The 20,727-nt window shown below is 43.6% G+C and overlaps 1 protein-coding gene across 6 annotated transcripts in view; it reads left to right on the top strand.

Annotated features, from left to right (window-relative positions):
* The window catches only part of PTPRC (protein tyrosine phosphatase, receptor type, C), a 129,571-nt gene that overhangs the window by 35,571 nt on the left and 73,273 nt on the right, over positions 1-20,727 (top strand). The window lies entirely within an intron of this gene.

Raw genomic sequence — 20,727 nt, 5'->3', positions numbered from 1 at the left:
GAACAATTCGTCAATGTGATCATCAAAGCACAATTTTGGGAGAAGTAACTGCAATGAAAGTGTAATTAACAAATAAGAAGCCCCCTCTCTCCACTCTGTGTCTCTGGAAGTCTTTCTTCTCTAGCTCTTTGGTCTCCTTCACAGACTTTGTAAAGATTTTTTCCAACCTCACAGTCACCACCCTCGCTTCCCATTCATCAACCCGCCTACGACTTTCTCACTCCTTCTCCTCTTACACCTACTCACATTCACACACCAACATCACCCCCCACCCCCATCTTCCAGTTTCTAAGGAATTAAATCCCATGGACCAAGCTTGAGCATATATTTCACTCCCCCTCTCCCAGATGTTTGGCTTTCTTCTTTTTGAATCTCTTTCCTCTCCTAGTTTCCAGGAAACATGAAACCACCTTCTTCAGGCTTTCTTCCTTACCTCAGTCCTCTGGCTCCTTTTTCTCTTCTGGCTCCTTGATTACTGGTGTGGGTATCTTTCTGGGAGTGATCACTCACTCCCAGGCTTCTAGATCTGTGTCTACAGTTTTTCTGTCTCCTCTGTTTTAAAGACCCAAGTTGCCAGCTACACACCAGACACCTAGAACCCATATTCCAGGCATCTCAGAACAGCCTTACCAAAACTCGACTCAAAACCTTCTTCCGTTAACCTACTCTGCTCTTGTAGTCCCTGAACCAGGGAATTCTATCAGTTTTCACACAGTTGGTTTGGAAGGCAGAAACTTAGAACCTATTCTGAATGTCTCCATTCCCCTTACTCAGCCTTCACATATAAACTATTCCCAAGTTGACAGTCTTTCTATCTCTTGAAATATTCACTCCTGTCCACTTCGGTTGCCCTGGCTCCGATGCAGCCTACCTGGCTTCCTACAGTAGAGCCCTCTGAGACTGCTCAATGTCACGTGGCAGCCTGGATGGGAGGGGGGTCTGGGGGAGAATGGATACACATATATGTATGACCGAGTCCCTTTGCTGTTCCCCTGCAATGATCACAGCATTGTTAATCAGCTATGTCTGTGTGCGTACTAAGTCTCTTCAGTCGTGTCTGACTCTCTTGCAACCCCATGGACTGTGGCCCAGCAGGTTCCTCTGTCCATGGAGTTCCCCAGGCGAGCATACTGGACTGGGTTGCCAAGCCTTCCTACAGGGGATCTTCCAACCCAGGGACTGAACCCAGGTCTCACGTCTCTTGCATTGGCAGGCGGGTTGTTTACCACTAAACGGACAGAGGAGCCTGGTGGGCTGCAGTCCATGGGGTCGCTAAGAGTTGGACACGACTGAGCGACTTCACTTTCACTTTTCCTTTCATGCATCAGAGAAGGAAATGGCAACCCACTCCAGTGTTCTTGCCTGGAGAATCCCAGGGACGGGGGAGCCTGGTGGGCTGCCGTCTATGGGGTCGCACAGAGTGGGACACGACTGAATCGACTTAGCAGCAGCAGCAGCGCCACCTGGGAAGCCCATTAAGGGGTTATACCCCAATACAAAATAAAATTTTTTTTTTTAAGAGAAACATCTGAGTTTGTAACCCCCACACCTCTGTGTTTTTCTTGCTAGTGAGAACTTTTTTAGAAACAAGTGGGTTTTGCATTCTTTTGTTTATTCATCTGTATGCCTTTCCATACGATAAAGTTCGGTTAGACCTGGCCGCTTCGGGGCGACGGCACCTGATGGGTCAGAGTAGCTTGTGACGCACATTCTCCCTTTAACAGGGGTGTGATTTAGATCCATGAGACATCAAGTCGGCTTGGGGGAGACTTTGTCCTCAGGTTTAAAAAGCAAAGGGAACGCGAGGCACCCTTCCTGTCCTGGTCGGTGTTTTATGAGATGGTGGCACCTAGTCATTTTGAGACCTTGAGGGCAGTGAGGTCAACACCCTGTGAATGTCAGAGAATCTACGGAAGGAATCTGGGCTCTGATACCACTGTGGACCCACTGAAGTAACCCTTTGGGGGAAAACAATAAATTCCTTGGTGTTTATTCTGTTTGAGGGTTTTTCCCCCGGCCCTCCCCGCTAGTTGCAGCGGAAGGTATTTTAACAGCATTTTGAGAGCACCTGGCAGGCTCCCACCCGTGCCCTTGTCTTGCCTGAACTCCACTCTGAATCCACACATGGGCCACCCACCTGCTGAAAGCGCCCCCGCGGGTCTGGGTGCCCGAGGAGAAGAGTGTGCAATAGGAGGTCCTTCCACCAGCAGAGCAGTTTCGCTTCCAGGTTTGAGCCCTTTCTACCTCTCCTCTTGCTTTCACTTTTTGAAATGTTCTAGGTTCTCCACTCGGGGCCTCATTGTTCTTTTTCTCTGAAAGACTCATCTTTCCTCCCTGGCCAGCTCCAGCCTGACCTTCTCAGCTTAGATACTGCTGTTTCCAGGGCGTCTTCCATTCTCCCCCCAGGATAGGGTTAGGCGTTGTCTGTCGGTTGCCGTGATCAGTTGTGCTCGGCTCCACTAAAGCACTTAGCATGATGCTGTGTGGTTACAGCCCAGTGATGAAGAGAGCTGACTTCAAGCCCTGCTGTCTGCACTCGAATCCCATCTCTGCTGCTCACGAGCTGAATAAGCCTGGGCAAATTATTCATGGTAACTTATTGTGCCTTCTCCATCTCCAAAGTTGGGGTGGTAATTATACACACGCCACATGATTACAATGAACGAGGAAGCTGATATGTGTGGCACGTTCACATAGACACTGGAGATGCGGTGAGAGTGCCGGGTGTGTGCCAGGGCTGTGCATGTGCCAGTGTTATTAGGGCCACATGTCAACTAGGCTGGAAGTCACCCGACACCAGAGGCTGTGTTCCCCTGGCGTCAGAGACACGGTGTCTTGTATACAACAGGGATTTGACTATATGTATTGAATGAATTAACAGTGAAACATTGGATTTTATTAAATAAGAAGACCCTGTTGGGGCTGTTTCTTTTATAGGGGCAAAGCCCCAGTCTCTCAGTTGGTTATTTAGGAAACGAAAGAGTTCATGTTTATCTCTCTTCCAGTGATAGTAACGAACACAGTCTCTTATTGAAAATTAACAGCGTATGATGAAAGACTACAGAAGAATATGTTCTCAGAGTGAAACAGCATTTCTCCTCAAATAAATCTTTTGGTTTGTGATATCTATCTGTCTGTCTATCTGTCTATCTATCTATCCATATAGGGTTGCCTAGTGGCTCAGACAGTAAAGAATCCTTCTGCAAAGTGGGAGACCAGGGTTCTATCCCTGGGTCAGGAAGATTCCCCTGGAGGAGGAAATGGCAACCCGCTCCAGTATTCTTGCCTGGAGAATCCCATGGACAGAGGAGCCTGGAGGCCTACAGTCCATGGGGTCACAAAGAGTCAGACATGAGTGAGCAATTAACACCTCACTTCACTTCATATATGTATTGACTTTGCTGATATTTTTTAAAAAGCAAACCCAAATTTAAGAAATTTATAGTTAGGAGATGTTCATGATATACTTCTCTCCAAACATTGCTTTAATTAAATGACTTTCATGCCATGGTGAATTGTGTAAACATATAGGGGCTAAAAACCCTAAAAAATAAGTAGAGTTATTTATAAGCTCTATTGGTAAGCTCATATATTCATTTGGTACACCATAGAATAGCAATCAAAAACCACTTTGAAAAAAATTACATTTACACATTTTCAACAGCATCCAGATTTATCTTCTTAACCCAAAGGCTTCATTTCCCCGCATTTGCTTATTCCTTACCTGCAGCAGAAGTGCCACTGCCTCTTTGGCCTAACGCCCACGTCCTCTTTTCATGGGAACCTGGAGCAATTATCTCAAGCCCACCCTCACTTCTGTTAGGTGGGGGATGCTGCGCCCACATCTACAAAAAGCTGTGAGTACGTTTTCTATAAAGACGTTTAGGAGTGAGCTCACACACAGTGTGCAGGAATTTTCTAAAGCAGTTTCATGTTAAGTAGATGATTAAGTACACTTTACTGTATCCTTCAATCCCGAAATCTTATGATTCCTAAAACAGGGCACAGTATCCAATGCAGCCTTTCTCCCAGTGGCTATTTACAGCATCTGCATTGCAATTCCATGAAGACAGAGCCACGATGGCAAACATTTACCAGATGTGCCACGAAGGTTCCTCTGAATCTCAAAAGTAATTCTTGGTAAGAGTGCAAGACAATCTTTATGTTTCTCAGAAGCATGAAAATAAAACTCTTTTTAAAATAACCTTTAATTGGGGAATAATTTTAGATTCACAGAAAAGTTGCAAAGAGAGTTCCCATCTACTTTTCAGTCAGCTTCCTCAAATTTTAACCTTTTACATAACCACGGTCCATTTGTCAAAACTGAGAAATAGACGTTGAGATTTCACCAGTTTTTAACGCCAGCGTCCTCCTTCTGCTACAGTATCCAGTCCGGAACACCACAGTAATTATTCCCCAAGCCTCTCCAGTCTCCTTGGGCCTGTGACTGTTCTCAATATCTTCCCTTGTTTTTCATGATCTTGAAACTTTTGAAGAGTTACTGGTCAGGTGTCTTGTAGAATGAATTTGAACTGGGGTTTGTCTGATGGACCAACTGAACTGTGATGCTCTCTCTGAACATAGATACTAGTGATAAGTAATTTTCACGAGGGCTTTATTATTAAACTAGCTTCCTTTAGGACTGAGTAACTCAGCACTATCACGCGCAGTGTGCTGTTTACTTCTCACAGCGATGCTGAAGCCCGGGGTTCACTGGGGTTCTATGACTCCCAATGGCACGTGTGCCACTCTGCAGCTAGGCTGTTACCACGGTGACTTGTCCTCATCAACGTGGCACTGACTGCCCCTCTGAAATTCAGGGAGTACCTCCATCACAGACGCCCTCACACAAGTGTCAGTGGATACAGACTTCCTTAGGGAGACTTCCACCGGCTCAGTGGATACAGACTTCCTCAGGGAGACTTCCACCGGCTCTTTGCTATGACCTTTCTCTAGTTGGCCCTTTCCTGCTTCACACTGGCATCCCTGGCAACGAAAGCAGCTGCCTGTGACTTGGAAAGCTTACTCCGCCTCTGAGTCTTTATGGATCCCTCATCTTCACCACACCACAGCCAGACAGGTCTTATCCACCCAGTGTTAAGATAAGAAGGCAGACCTTACTCTCGGGACCTAAATCCATGGGTGGAAGGCAGAGCCTTTGAGCCCCCCGCCCTCTTAGCCTGGACCACGGGGCCAGGCACTTTGTCTGCATGGTGGTCCAGTTCACGGTAATTTTATGATGCCACCTAGCACCCCATGGGACGTATATTAAAGAAATAATGGTCTTGAAGACCTAGTGGCTTTGGTGTTATCCGGAGGAGCAGCGAGGGAGGTCAGTTATCAGTATGAGTCAGGACTGAGCAGAGTGTCAGGATGCCACCTAAAGGGAAGACTATCTGTCTAAGCTCCCCAGTGTCATGCTAGAAGATGCTGTTGTTTAGTTGCTAAGTTGTGTCCGACTCGTTGCGACCCCACAGACTGTAGCCCGCCAGGCTCCTCTGTCCATGGGATTGTCCAGGCAAGGATACTGGAGTGAGTAGCCATTCCCTTCTCCAGAGGATCTTCCCAAATCAGAGATCAAATTCGTGTCTCCTACATTGGCAGGTGGATTTTTTTTACCACTCAGCCACCAGGGAAGTCCATCGTACTAGCAGAGCAAGGGCTTAATAATCAACATTAACTAGTATCGTCATCTTCATCATCATTATTGATGCTGTCATTTCTACATTTCATGGGATGCTCCAAGCCTTTTCAAATATTTTCCCATTTTTCTAATTCTATTTTATATTCTCCATTTTCAAAAGATATGGCTACATGTTCTAAGATTCACAGTGGGTCCATTGTTCTGATTTATTATAACTGTCAGCGCAGTTTTTAAGCATCCACAAGTTGAGGATATTGTATAATGTGATCTTAACTTCTAAAAGCATAGCTATGGTCTGTTTCATAGTCTTTCAATCATTGTCTCAAAACCAATTAGAAAATATAGAGATTAAATGTAGCTTTAAATGAACTTCTTAGCACACAGTCAATATTAATTTTCTAATTACAAATATATTCACAATAACAATGTAGACACGGAAGTATGTGACTAGATGGACAATAAGGTAAGCAGTTAATAATATTTATTAGTTAATATAACGATGCATACACTTCTAGATTCTCTTCCCCATGCATATACCAAAGTGACTCTATTTAATTTACCAAAAACTTTAATCATACTGTATGCTGCAGAACCACTCTACCAGAATTCCCACTCTTTTTTGGAGACTCTGCAGTGCCCCCAGTACTTTGCATGGTTCTTTAAAATAATCTATTACCAGTTATATAGCATGTGGGTTTCATTTAACTATTTCTGTAATCTGAAGGCCTGATTTCAGTTATAACAATTTTTTTCAGTCATCCTTGGAAAACTTTTAATATTTCTCAATTCTACTCACTGTAAGATTGTAGTAACTGTAGTTTTTTGATGTGTAATTCATTTTTGTGAGAAAGTGAACATGAGTGAAAGTCACAGCCGTGTCTGACTCTTTGCTACCCCATGGGCTATACAGTCCATGGAATTCTCTAGGTCAGAATACTGGAGTGGGTAGCCTTTCCCTTCTCCAGGGGATCTCCCCAACCCACAGATTGAACCCAGGTCTCCCACATCACAGGCAAATTCTTTACCATCTGAGCCACCAGGGAAGCCCAAGAATACTGGAGTGGGTAGCCAGTATCCCCTTCTCCAGGGGATCTCCCCAACCCAGGAATCGAACCAGGGTATCCTGCATTACAGGCAGATTCTTTACCAACTGAGCTATCAGGGACAAAATCTAAATTTTAAAGAAAATGTAATTTTGTTGAGATAGGTGAGAGACTATGAAATAAGAACTTATAATACCAAAGAAAAAAAACAAAAACAAAACCCAGTGCTTTCTCACTAAATGTGCTCAAATTTACCTTTATGTCATTCACATGTAACTTTCATTCTTAAAAAAAATATAACATTGATAATATCTCATTAACAGTAAGAATTTACTTAATTTTGGCCTCAGCCTCCCCCTCACTAGGGTCAATTGGAATAGATTCTCATAAAGAGATAAATGATGTGAAAAAATTAAATCTATGAGCTTCTCATGAGATTTCCATAAGAATTATCTCAGCCCAAGTATACTTTTTTGTTGTATGACATGAAATGACATACTAGGCCAGAAACCAGATTTCCTTTATTATAGATCAGGCATAAAAATGATTTTTCGATCTCTGTAAATTAGGTATGCTGCTGCTGCTGCTGCTGCTGCTGCTAAGTCGCCTCAGTCGTGTCCGACTCTGTGCGACCCCATAGACGGCAGCCCCCATGCTCCGCCATCCCTGGGATTCTCCAGGCAAGATTAGGTATAAGTTATGCAAATATGTAACCCATGTGGTTTGTTTTCCTTGGATCATTTTATCACTTATAAAAGGAAGGAAGGTATCTCTATCCATTTTATTTTACACACACACACACACACACATACACACATGCACAGGTTTTTGGGTAGCACCTCACAGCTGGCAGGATTCTAGTTCCCTGGCCAGGGACTGAACCCATGCATTATGAAGTGGTGCACAGAGTCTTAGCCACTGCAGCACCAGAGTATCTCTCAGGCTTCCCTACCCTGAATGCCCCCTTTATCTGACCAGTGGCTCCTTTCCTGGATCTGAAATGGGTGGGCCAATTTCTGTTGTCACTGCTGACTTCACTTTAAAGGCTGACCAAGGCCTGTGAAAAGCACCATTCCAGAGCTCTGCCTGCCCAGCGTTTGCGCCTGCCTCAGGATTGAGGACCACACCTCAAACTCGAGGGTATGTGTGCTCTGTGAGATGAAAATGGCACCTTGATGTGAAAAGTAAGTAAAGATGCAGTTGCAGTGAGAAATAGACGCGTGATGAGGCATTTTATTCTGGCCACCGCACATCCACTCTTCAGCATTGTAATGCTGTTGTGTTTTTTAATACCTAGATTCAGTCAAACCACTTTCAACTCAATACACAGAGTTGACGTGCTGTCTGGGCCCCCAAGCTGGTGCTGGACACTTGACTCAGGTCTAAGGAAGCCATGTCTGGAGGTTTTAAAAGAGTGACAGCCTTAGCATAGCTTGCACAAAGCCTCTGGTATGCTTTCGACTTTGGGCAATGCCTCGGCCAGTCGGTAAGGAGGACAGTGAACTGGACGTGAGGCTGAAAAGAAGGCACGCCTGTCTCCATCCAGCAAACTGCTATTATTATCTTTTGGTGTGCACACAATTTATTCACGGTGTTGCTATATTAACTCTACAAAGGACAGAGACACACAGGCAGAAGCTTGAGCTGGAGAGTACTCCCGTAGCTCTTTAGGACCACTTAGTATTTCGGGGTTGCGTTCGCCTCTGATATCCTATAACTGTAAGTTAGAGGCAGTAGGAAAAGTCTTTCATGGGCCATCTCTATGGTCCAACTTAAGATCTGTGTCGGTGGATTTCGTGGGCTCTCACTATCATGGATTTTTTTGTTCAACTGTCAAACTTAAGATCTGTGTCAGTGGGTGAGGGGTTCTGGGGTAGTGTTCTGGGCGATGGCCAGAAGGTTGGGTCCCGGACCGCATGGCGCTGGTGTCTGAGCACCTCTGGGAAGGGAGGCCTGGGGCTCAGCACCCATGGGCCCCAGCCATTTCCACTGCTTGCCCGAGACAGCAATCACAGCTGACGGTCATTAGGAAACCACATGTTTTTGAGGGCTGGTATCTTTATTTTCACTCATAAGCCCTTCTTTGATAAAATTTCTTCAAAGCCCTCCAGGGGATGTTGTTATTCAGTTGCTAAGTCACGTCCGATTCTTTGCGGCCCCGTGGAGTACAGCCCCCAAGCTCCTCTGTCCTCCACCATCTCCTGGAGTTTGTGTAGACTTATGTGCACTGAGTCGGTGATGCCATCCAACCATCTCACCCTTTGCCACTTTCTCCTTTTGCCTTCAACCTTTCCCAGCATCAGGATCTTTTCCAATGAGCTGGCTCATTGCTTCAGGTGGCCAAAGTATTGGAGCTTCAGCAACAGTCCTTCATCCAAGGGATGGGGAGCATGCAAAAGAAAAATAGAAGACAGAGCACTGGATATGAAAAGCATGTCCATGCTAAGGGCACGTGACACATTCTGGGTGGGACTCAGAGTCTTTCTTTCCCAGCACAAGTTGCATTAACTGCACAAAAGTTCTGCGGAAATTGAGAATTCAAGATGGTAGGCACGTGTAGATTCTTACTCAACTCATAATGAAAAATAAAATGAGATTTTGAGTGCCAACTAAATGAATAGATGACTCAGCCCTGAGAGCCTCTTAAAATGGTAGTTTTAACTACCCCTGGATTCCTGACTCTTTTTTTGAAAATTAGGACTACTGAGGGTCACCAAGTGAAAAAAGCAGAGTGATGGATGGGTGTTACTGGAATGAACACTGATTCAACACCACCTGTGTGCCTGCTGTCCGTTTTGCGAACCCTCCACAAATATTACTCAATCCAATCCTCCTTTGTACCTACACGTACATAAGGTGTGGTGATTCTGTCTCCACACACAAGGAGAACAAAGCTCACACGTATTGTTCAGTCTGCTCAGGGTCCTAAGTGGCCGGCTAGGATTCAACACCAGGTCATTGTGAATGCAATGCAAAGCTCGGTTTGCTGTGGGTACAGGTTTGCATTTTGTTCTGCATTGCAGGACATAAATAGAGATGTGCAGGAAAATGTGAAAGCACACGAAAATGACAAGAGGAACCACAGTGCTGTCTTATGAAATGAGAAATTACACATCCCATATCTTACAATGAGTTTCAGAATTCTATTGCCCAATGCTGTGTTACCATGTACGAACTGCATGAAGACTAAAACCCAAGATATTTATTATTTACCTTCCACAAATAGTCACCGTGTAACATTCAAGGCCTGGCGATTCACCAGCAACTTTAAGAAACACAGATAGAGTTAACCAGTCAGATTCCCAAAGGTGTGATCATGGTGTTCATGAGGAAAACAGTGGTCGTTACCCATTTCAGTCCCTAAGTGAGGAAGGGCTCAGTGATTACTTAGGGGCTAAGTGCACTCCTAAGTGCTTCACATGGTCTTACCTAACAGACATATGGCCCTATGACTAGATATTATAGATTAACTGGAGAACTGATGTTCAGACACGGTATGTCACTTTTCCAAGGTCACACAGCTGGAGAGTGGAGATGGAGGGATTCAAGCCATCCTGTGCTGTTCCAAACAGCTATGACCTTAACTGGAACGTACCATGGAAAGAGATAACTAAATAGATAAGTTTATTCATGATATGTATGCCCGTGAGTGCCATACATCATTATTATTCTAAATGCTGGAAGACCTTGGTGACCTGAGGGGACCAGGAAAATTGTCATGAGGTTGGATTTTGAATCAAGTCTTGGATGGCCATGACTCAGGGTCATTAAAAGAAGGAAAGATATTCCAGGTTAGGGTAAAATAAAACTGAAAGGGAAGTAGGGAAGTATGCTGAAACCCTATTTGGTTGCAATAAATTGCACTTATACTGAATTTGAACTTAAATAATTTCATTTAAGCATACCGATAATAGCATTGGAAAGGCAATTTGGAGATAGATTGGGAAGGGCTTTCAATAAGAACAGTAAAGATTTTGGAATCTTCTACTAAGTTATTTTAACAAGAATAAAGCATATCAGTACATTGTAAAAGTGGATTCCTCGTGGCTGTATCTAAAATGAATGGGGAAGTTGGGGGGGAGGTCACAGTTTAGGCCCGAGTGTAAAGGTTGGTGAAATAGGACGAGGTCAGAGTCAGACTAGGGGAAAGGCTGGGGAAGGAAGCTCGGAGCCCAGGTATTAGATATTCATGGAGTATGAGCCAAAGCTCAAGAGTGATGTGAAATGGGTGCTCTGAATCCTGCAGTGCCAGGGGGTAGCCTTATGTGGTTGATAACAAATACTGGTTCTTTGCTGTCTGGTAGAGGTAGAACTGAGTTTTTGCACTGTTAATTTACTCACTCTGTGTGTTCACTTAATTCAATTTATTCAAGCTGTCAGCATCCTTGTTTTCTCATTTAAGAAGCAAGAGTTCTAACACCCCACAGAGATATTCCAAAGAGAGTAGGTATTCCAAAAATGCTCCTTTTTACTTAAGAGAGAGGAAAATTTCCTGACACACAAAGGCCCAAGAAACTGACCCAATGTGAATCTTCCTGAAAACACTCAGTAAAAATGATCTCATGACCATTTTCCAGGACTGATAATGTATGGGTGTTCATATGCTATTTAATATTTTATGTACCATTAACTATCTTCAGCTAAGACCTAAGGCAGTTGCAAAGACTGAAGGCGGAAAGAGAAGGGGGCAGCAGAGGATGAGATGGTTGGCTGGCATCACGGACTCAATGGACAGGAGCTTGAGCAAGCTCCAGGACACAGTGAAAGACAGGGAGCCTGAGTGCTGGAGTCCACGGGGTCTCAAAGAGTTGGACACGACTTGGCAGGTGAACAACAGCATCAGGGCAGTGGGTAGAAACACTCGGCATAGAAAATGGTTACTACCGGGCTGAAGCCGCTTGGTAATGTGGCTGAGAGACCAAAACGCACCTATACATCTCTGGCTTCTCAGGCGTGACCTTTCAGGAGACTTCAAGTGTGATATTGAGGAAGTCACTGAACATATTTAGCTCAGAACATTTGCTTGCAAAGGGTGTGATGTGGTATGTCGTAGCGGGAGAGTAACATTCGTAGGTGATGATAAAGAACTCTGCACTTGGTGAAATGTCTTCACCTCTGCTCTCTTTGGTCATTTCATAACCTTAAGGTTAAAGGAGTGTGAATTCTATTTAAAAATAAGCACATCTGTCTTACTTTTTTCTTTGGAACCTGTTTTCTCTAAGCTGCATTATGTAACTAATGAATCCAATTTCACTGCGGGCCCGAGAGGGTGACTTTTTACTTTATTGAAGAGGAGCTTGGATTTAACTTTTTTTTTTTCTCATTAAAATATGATCTGCAAACGCTTTTCCAAACGGAATGCTTCCAAGGGGGACAAACCGCCCTCCTAATTCCCAACCTTCTCCTTGAAACACCTTTTCATTGAAACAAAAACAAAGAGCTCTGAAACTCAGGGCTGCCGCACGAGCTCATTGTCTTATCAGCCGGCTTCGCCATTAACTAGAGAAGTTGTGGTTTAACCCCGGGCTGGGGCCGCTGCCGACGCTGCCATAGCAACGCGCTGCACCATTTGCAAAGGCTTGCGCGCTTAACCGCACGGCTACACCTCTTCCTTTCCTATGAAGACTCAGAATCAGAAAAACAGAAGTACCCTGGAGGAGGAGAAACCACAAGAGCAGAAAAGCCACCAAGGCTGCTCTTCGCTGTGCAAACAGCCTTCTGATGAGAAGAGCGTGTTGAGAACCTCTTCTATTTGAAAGGGGAGCTTTTCCCATTAGGCCAGGTTCCTTTAATGATTTTGAAAGTCAATCAAGTGTTTCTGTTCGGAGTTTTCAGCAAGGGGAAATGAGAAGTTAGTAGCGCGTGTTATCAGACTCTGCTTTTATTTCCCTTCCCTTCTGGGCAGCCTCGGCAGACCTAGGGATCCTGTTTGCCAAAGGGGGGACAGGTTGGTTAGGCCGACTCGCTGCAACCTAGGGTCCTTCTCCTGTTTATTTGTTATTGTCTAGTACTCTTGCCTGGAAAATCCCATGGATGGAGGAGCCAGGAAGGCTGGAGTCCATGGGGTCGCTGAGGGTTGGACAGGACTGAGCGACTTCCCTTTCACTTTTCACTTTCATGCATTGGAGAAGGAAATGGCAACCCACTCCAGTGTTCTTGCCTGGAGAATCCCAGGGACGGGGGAGCCTGGTGGGCTGCCGTCTATGGGGTCGCACAGAGTCGGACACGACTGAAGCGACTTAGCAGCAGCAGCAGCAGCAGCAGTGTTTAGTTCACTAGAAGATAGTATTGTGTTGGCCAAAAAGTTCATTTGGGTTTTTACATAACCTCTTGGCCAACTCACTATAATTTAGATTTCACTCTTGGTTCCCTTTAAAAAAAAAGTCTGTGGATGCTAAGTCATGGAGCTTGACCCAGACCTGGATCAGTGCCCAGTCCTGCAGCCGGCTGTCAACCCCTGGCCCCAGGAAGCCCACCCACCACCCTCTCTCTCCTACATCCCACTTCTTTTAGGAGATGTAGGTTTGATCACAGACTTTTTTGCTTGTTTGTTTAGTTTTAAAGCATGCACATAATAAGAGTAAACCATTTTCAGGAATGTTTTATTTTTCCTTCCTCTAAGCTTTGTGTACAAATACTGAAGAATAAGGGATTCCCTGCTGGTTCAGTGGTAAAGAATCTGCCTTCAGTTCAGGAGACATGGGTTCGATCTCTGGGTCAGGAAGATCCCCTGGATAAGGAAATGGCAACCCACTCTACTATTCTTGCCTAGGAAATCCCACAGAGGAGCCGGTAGGCTACAGTCCATAGGGTCACAAAGAGTCCGACAGTACTAAGTACACACACATACACACTTGGTTTTATTTATTTATTTTTATTGTAAAGATTGCATTTTTTTATGTGGACCATTTTTAAAGCCTTTAATGAAGTTTACAATATGGCTTCTGTTTTATGTTTTGGTTGACTGTGAGGCATGTAGGATCTTTAACTCCCTGACGGGAGATGGAACCCACACGCCCTGGAAGGTGAGGTCATAACCTGCTGGACCACCAGGGATGTCCCTCAGCTTGGTTTTAGTTCTGTCAGTTCATCACAGTTCTGTTCACACCCTTCCTTGCCTTCCATGCGCTCCCATCATTTTTTTTTGTTTGTTTCTAAGTAAGAAGCTACCTCTTTTATAGCTATCATTCAGCAATTTGCGCTTTTAAAAAATAAATTTCAGTGTGTGACTTACTCTGAATCCCCCTTTGATGGTTCACACATGGTATTTTACTCATCGTGGGTCTCTTTAGAGTAACTACTGGATTGAGTGTTAAATACGTTTCCCTTATGGCAGTGTGTAGTTGAATAAGCCCGGGACATTTTAGAATCATGCTGCTGCTGCTGCTGCTAAGTTGCTTCAGTCATCTCCGACTCTGTGCGACCCCATAGACGGCAGTCCACCAGGGTCCCCCGTCCCCGGGATTCTCCAGGCAAGAACACTGGAACGGGTTGCCATGTCCTTCTCCAATGCATCAAAGTGAAAAGTGAAAGTGAAGTCGCTCAGTCGTGTCCAACTCTTAGCGACCCCATGATCTGCAGCCTATCAGGCTCCTCTGTCCATGGGATTTTCCAGGCAAGAGGACTGGAGTGGGGTGCCATTGCTTTCTCCATTTAGAATCATATCTGCATTTAAAACCAAACTCCTTCTGCTAGGAACTCTTTAGCCTTGCATGTATTTATTTATTGAGACGTCCTCTGTTAAAAGAGGACAATGCCACCTACTCCCTGGGGTTTCCGATGAGATGGTACTGGGAGATCTGTAGTAAGACCAGGCCACCGCCCTCCACCTGTTGGCATCTTCCGGCTTTCCAGAAGAAAACACAAGCACGGAGCTACTCAACCATCTTTAACAGCTGTTTTCTGTTGTCCTGCTGTTTGTTTTTCCTGAAGATTTTAGCCAGTATCTCTTGACCTCCTTTCCTGTTCTTGAAATGTTGCTTTTTAGTGCCCCTTCTTCTGTTCCTGGATACAATATTGTCTCATTTCTGAGAAGAATTATAGTTTTCAGGGGTCTGTCTGCTCCTTGCACGCTCTTGTTTCTCCCAGGTCTTTCTTCTGTTTATTTTGGTCTCTGTCGTTCCTAAAGATTTCAGTCTGTTTCTTGGAATCCCATTGTATCTAAGAATGAGGCTCCCCAAAAGGGATGTTGAAATTCTGTGGTAATTGATGGAGCTTATAAATCACATTGCTGTTGTTCAGTTGCTAAGTCGTGTCTTATTCTTTTGTGGCTCCATGGACTGTAGTCTGCCAGACTCCTCTGTCTAAGGTATTTCCCAAGTAAGAATACCGGAGTGGGTTGCCATTTCCTCCTCCATGGGCTCTTCCTGACCCAGGGAGCAAACCCAGGTCTCCTACATTGGCAGGTGGATTCTTTACCACTGAGTCACCAATAAATCTCCGAGTCTTTCTAAATTGCATGAAATCAGAAAGGCATTAAAACTCACTGAGCCTTAGTTTTTTTTAATCTGTCAAAAGAGCTCCATGTCAATAGATATTAAAATCCTGTGTTCCTTTACCAGTTGAAATATCTAAAATGATTTTCTGGTGGTAAGCAGCAACTGTTTTATTCATGGGACTTTAGACACTTAAAAAATGTAAGCAATGTTTTAATACAAATTCTGCATAAAAAATAGGAGAACTAGTATCAGACAGCCTTCTTCACGTCTGCCACTTGCTCGGTGTGCAACCGAATAATTTACTAAGCTCCTTTCAGTGTCAGTTTCATTCCCTATAAAATAGGAAAAATAATTGCTGACTCACTGACTTGCTGGCATGCTTAAGGGCAAAAACATGTAAAGAGGCTTGCAGAGTGTCTAATACACAGCTTTTTGGCAAATTGTTGCTCTAATTATTATATTTACTGAAGGAGGGAAGGAGAGACTACTTCCTATAATTTTCTGAAGTCTAGTCAATGCTTTGTCACTTGCGTGAAGACTTACTCCATAGATACGTAGTAATAGGATATATTTGTTGGATTTGCTGTTTGTTGATCATATATTTAAAGAATAAGTTAAGGTAGAATCCTTTTATATTTGTTATTCTGTTTTAGTATTATCATGCCTTAGCAAGCAAGGAAAACCATACGTATCTGTTTTACTGGACCTGTATTTTTTTGGGGGGGGGTCTTGACTTGCCTTTTCCATTTTTATATTGCTTTTATGTTTACAGAGGTCAGATGTGCATTTTTAACCTTCAAAACATGCAACCATTCATTGGAGGCTGATCCTGAAAACCGGCATTTATTTCATTTCTTCTGCTTCATCCCTCTGTCCTCGTACCTTTCTTAGATTTGCCAAACAAGACAGATTTAGATCCCTTTGGAAAGGGTGTTCCATTCCTTTTGAGGGAGTAGGGGGTTGGGGCAGTGGTGATGATACGAACAGCTGGTATTTAAAGCTCAAGTATGTCTTTTGAAATGTCATTTTCACTCAATTCATTCCTAGTTTTTGCTGAAATCTCTGGTGGGGGACTTAGGGGTGTGACTTCAAGGTAACTTTGATTTGCAATCAGTTAAACATTTTGAGTTGTAAAAGAAACATATTGGGAAAGGTAAATTCAGTAACAAGACATGTGTTAGAATAACACGGCTTTGAAGATCAAGTGGCCTGTTATCTCCATTTTCATCTGTTTAATGTACCTAGTCAGTTCCGTGGGTGATTCACAGCAGCCGGATGGGAATGCTAGGAAAGGATTTGCAGATTTTTGGTGCTCTTCTGCCACCTACTGGAATACTTCTAAATAGTCCTTTGTCTAAACGGTGAAAACTAGTTCTTGCCATATATATATATTTTAAAGGGTAGGAAATGTTATTCCCAGAAGAGAAAAATCAAATTATAACATACAGAAACACTTGATATCTAATGGTGCTCTATTTTATTATATTTATTGGATATGATGTGTGTGTGGAACCCAAAAGACCGTTCAATGCAAAAAAAAAAAAAAAATTGAAAAATCTTGATACCTTCCCTTGACTGTCACATCTAAGCATATACCCTCGTAATTCCTACTGCCATTTCACACATTTTTCTTCACCTGTTTTCCAGACCTTCTCTGTATTGTTCATATAAGTTTGACACCTATTGTAATGCTATTTTTATTAGCACAACCTCCTAATATTAAATAGCTTTCTAGGGAGCTCAATGGTGAAGAATTCTCCTGCCAATGCAGGAGATGCAAGAGATGCAGGTCAATCCCTGGGTTGGGAAGATCCCTTGGGGGAGGAAATGGCAACTCTCTCTAGTATTATTGCCTGGAGAATCCCATGGACAGTGGAGCCTGGCGGGCTACAGTCCATGAGGCCACAAAGAGTTGGACACGACTGAATGGGCACATACATACAGCATTAAATAGGTAGCTGTCATACATAAGTTAATAAGTGCTTTAGGCAGATATTTTATTTGCTTTTCCAGGTCTGTTTGATTCCACTAACAGTAGGTGGTTGCTTCCTAATCATACACAAACTTGGGTATAAAGAGAGCTGCCTGCCTACATCCCACAACACAGGGAACCACACGAGCTTCGTTGGCCAATCAGACCCCTCAGTGGCCAAACGCACTGACCAGATGGCTAAATGGTGACATAGTTGAATATCTCACAGTACCCTTTTCATCAGGTCTTCTTGTTTAGTGAAAAGGATTCAGCAGAGTCCCTTCAGCCTGTGATTTTGCTAACATTCTGATGCATGAAATGCAACAGACACTTGAAATCACTGTTTATATAATTTTGGAAGAATTGCCAATTAGGATGGGACGTCAACAAACCATACAGACATTTGGTAGTTTAGTCTCCTCTCAATATTGACATAATTTCAACCTTCCTCTACTTTATCATGTTTTTGTTCGTTGTAGTTTTTGTTTGTTTTTGGCGTCACCTCGGGGCTTATGGGATCTTAGCTCCCCCCTGCCAGGGACTGAGCCCTCAGCAGTGAAAGCGTGGAGTCCTAACCACTGGACCACCAGGGAATTTCTATCCTCTCTTTATCTCACGTGGGGAGATAACCTCCACACAAGTATCTGTTGTGTACATTTATGGAACAGTCATCAGAGGACTTTTGAGCGTGGATATGTCCTTTAGAGGGGCTTCCCTGGTGGCTCTGTGGTAAAGAATCCACCTGCAATGCAGGAGACCTGGGTTTGATCCCTGGGTCCAGAAGATCCCCTGGAGGAGGGCATGGCAACCCACTCCAGTGCTCTTGCCTGCAGAATCCTATGGACAGAGGAGCCTGGGGGATTCCAGTCCATGGGGTCGAAAATAGTCAGACACAACACATACTCACATGTCCTTTACATATTACTTAGATTTTTGACTAGTCTACTTCATGTAGATGGTCTTTATATGTGTTCCTACTTTTCAAATTATAGCTAAATTCTAAAAACTAATTGAAATATTTTAAAAAATAATTGTAGTCTAGTGGATATGGCTTAGGAAATGAAAGTGTCTTTTCCAGTTACATTGCAGTAGTGCCTGAATATTTTCTTAAATATTTATGTATAATGAATATTATATATATGAAAGTGAAAAGTGTTAGTTTTTCAGTTGTGTTGGATTCTTTGAGACTCCATTGACTATAGCCTGCCAGGCTCCTCTGTCCATGGGATTCTGCAGGCCAAGAAGAATACTGGAGTGGGTTGCCATTTCCTCCTCCGGGGATCTTCCGAACTCAGGGATCAAACCTGGGTCTCCTGCATTGCAGGCAGATTATTTACCATCTGAGTCACCAGGGAAGCTCATATTATATAAATAATGTACAGTATCTATCTATCTATAAAATCAGTTCAGTTTAGTCGCTCAGTCATGTCCGACTCTGTAACCCCATGGACTGCAACATACCAGGCTACCCTGTCCATCACCATCTCCGGAAGCTTCTTTAAACTCATGTCCATTGAGCTGGTGATGCCTTCCAACCATCTCATCCTCTGTCGTCCCCTTCTCCTCCTGCCTTCGATCTTTCCCAGTGTCAGGGTCTTTTCCAATGAGTCAGTTCTTCATATCAGGTGGCCAAAGTATTGGAGCTTCAGCATCCGTCCTTCCAAGGAATATTCAGGACTGATTTCCTTTAGGATGGACTGGTTTGATCTCCTAATACAAGAATATGTTTTATTTTGAAGAGCAAACCAGGGAATGTAATTGAAGGACCCTCCTCACTGATACACCTCTGATGGTGTTTCTGAGGGGAGAGGGTTTTTTTCAGATCTGTTCATCCTCAGAAAATAAAATCTCGAGGCAGGAAGTAGTTTAAATACCGGCCCATCCATTATGCTACCCTCTCACAAGGTCAGCTGCCTGTCTTTTGGGGGAGAACCGACAGTATCTTTTTATTCAACAGTTGTTTACTGAGATGGCGGATGGATCCACGCCTTGCTCCGTGGGGTGGAATCCAGTTCTCATCATGCCAGTACGGTAGCTGATCGTAATCCCTGAGCTCACAGGCTAAATGTACCAAGAAATGCTCTCCAACGCCTCCTCCACCCGCCAGCCACCAGCACTGGGAGTCTGCATTAGGTGATCCTCATATTCTTCTTTCAGAGAAGGCAATGGCACCCCACTCCAGTACTCTTGCCTGGAAAATCCCAGGGACAGCGGAGCCTGGTGGGCTGCCATCTATGGGGTCACACAGAGTTGGATAGGACTGAAGCGACTTAGCAGCGGCATATTCTTTTTTATGTCATATTTCCTCTTGTCCGTCATCACAGTGTATGGCTTTTCTCTTTCTTTTTTCTTTCTTTTCTTTTTTGTCTATATCTCACGTTGGACTAAGTTCATTGAGGGCAGAGAATTTCTTTATCTTGATCATATTTTATCCTAGAACGTGGCATAATGTACAGAGCATAGTAAGCAATCAATACTTATCATCTCAATAAAGGAATTCGTTTGGGAAAAACTTTCCAGAAGTCCTTTAAAACTTTTTTTGCAGACTTGAAATTAATTCCAACAGTCTATTCCAATAATAGACTGAACTATTATTTTTATTTTACCCGAGAATTCAAAAACTAATATTAATAGCATAATTTTGACATACTTGGGCTTTATAAACATGACGTTAAGAGAAGAGCTATGAAATGAAGCAACAGACAAACAACTAATCTCAAAAATATACAAGCAACCCCTACAGCTCAATTCCAGAAAAATAAACGACCCAATCAAAAAATGGGCCAAAGAACTAAATAGACATTTCTCCAAAGAAGACATACAGATGGCTAACAAACATGAAAAAATGCTCAACATCACTCATTATCAGAGATATGCAAATCAAAACCACTATGAGGTACCATTTCATGCCAGTCAGAATGGCTGCAATCCAAAAGTCTACAAGCAATAAATGCTGGAGAGGGTGTGGAGAAAAGGGAACCCTCTTACACTGTTGGTGGGAATGCAAACTAGTATAGCTACTTTGGAGAACAGTGTGGAGATTCCTTAAAAAACTGGAAATAGAACTGCCTTATGATCCAGCAATCCCACTGCTGGGCATACACATTGAGGAAACCAGAAGGGAAAGAGACACGTGTACCCCAATGTTCATCGCAGCACTGTTTATAATAGCCAGGACATGGAAGCAACCTAGATGTCCATCAGCAGATGAATGAATAAGAAAGCTGTGGTACATATACACAATGGAGTATTACTCAGCCATTAAAAAGAATACATTTGAATCAGTTCTAATGAGGTAGATGAAACTGGAGCCTATTATACAGGGTGAAGTAAGCCAGAAAGAAAAACACCAATAAAGTATACTAATGCATATATATGGAATTTAGAAAGATGGTAACAATAACCCTGTATACGAGACAGGAAAAGAGACACTGATGTATAGAACAGTCTTTTGGACTCTGTGGGAGAGGGAGAGGGTGGGATGATTTTGGAGAATGGCATTGAAACATGTATAATATCATATATGAAACGAGTCGCCAGTCCAGGTTCAATGCACGATACTGGATGCTTGGGGCTGGTGCACTGGGACGACCCAGAGGGATGGTATGGGGAGGGAGGAGGGAGGAGGAG

Source organism: Bison bison, unplaced genomic scaffold (assembly GCF_000754665.1).
Source record: "Bison bison bison isolate TAMUID 2011002044 unplaced genomic scaffold, Bison_UMD1.0 scf7180017864524, whole genome shotgun sequence".
Classification (NCBI taxonomy): domain Eukaryota; kingdom Metazoa; phylum Chordata; class Mammalia; order Artiodactyla; family Bovidae; genus Bison; species Bison bison.
Note: the sequence above shows the minus strand (reverse complement) of the source record. Positions and strands in the feature narration are given on the sequence as shown.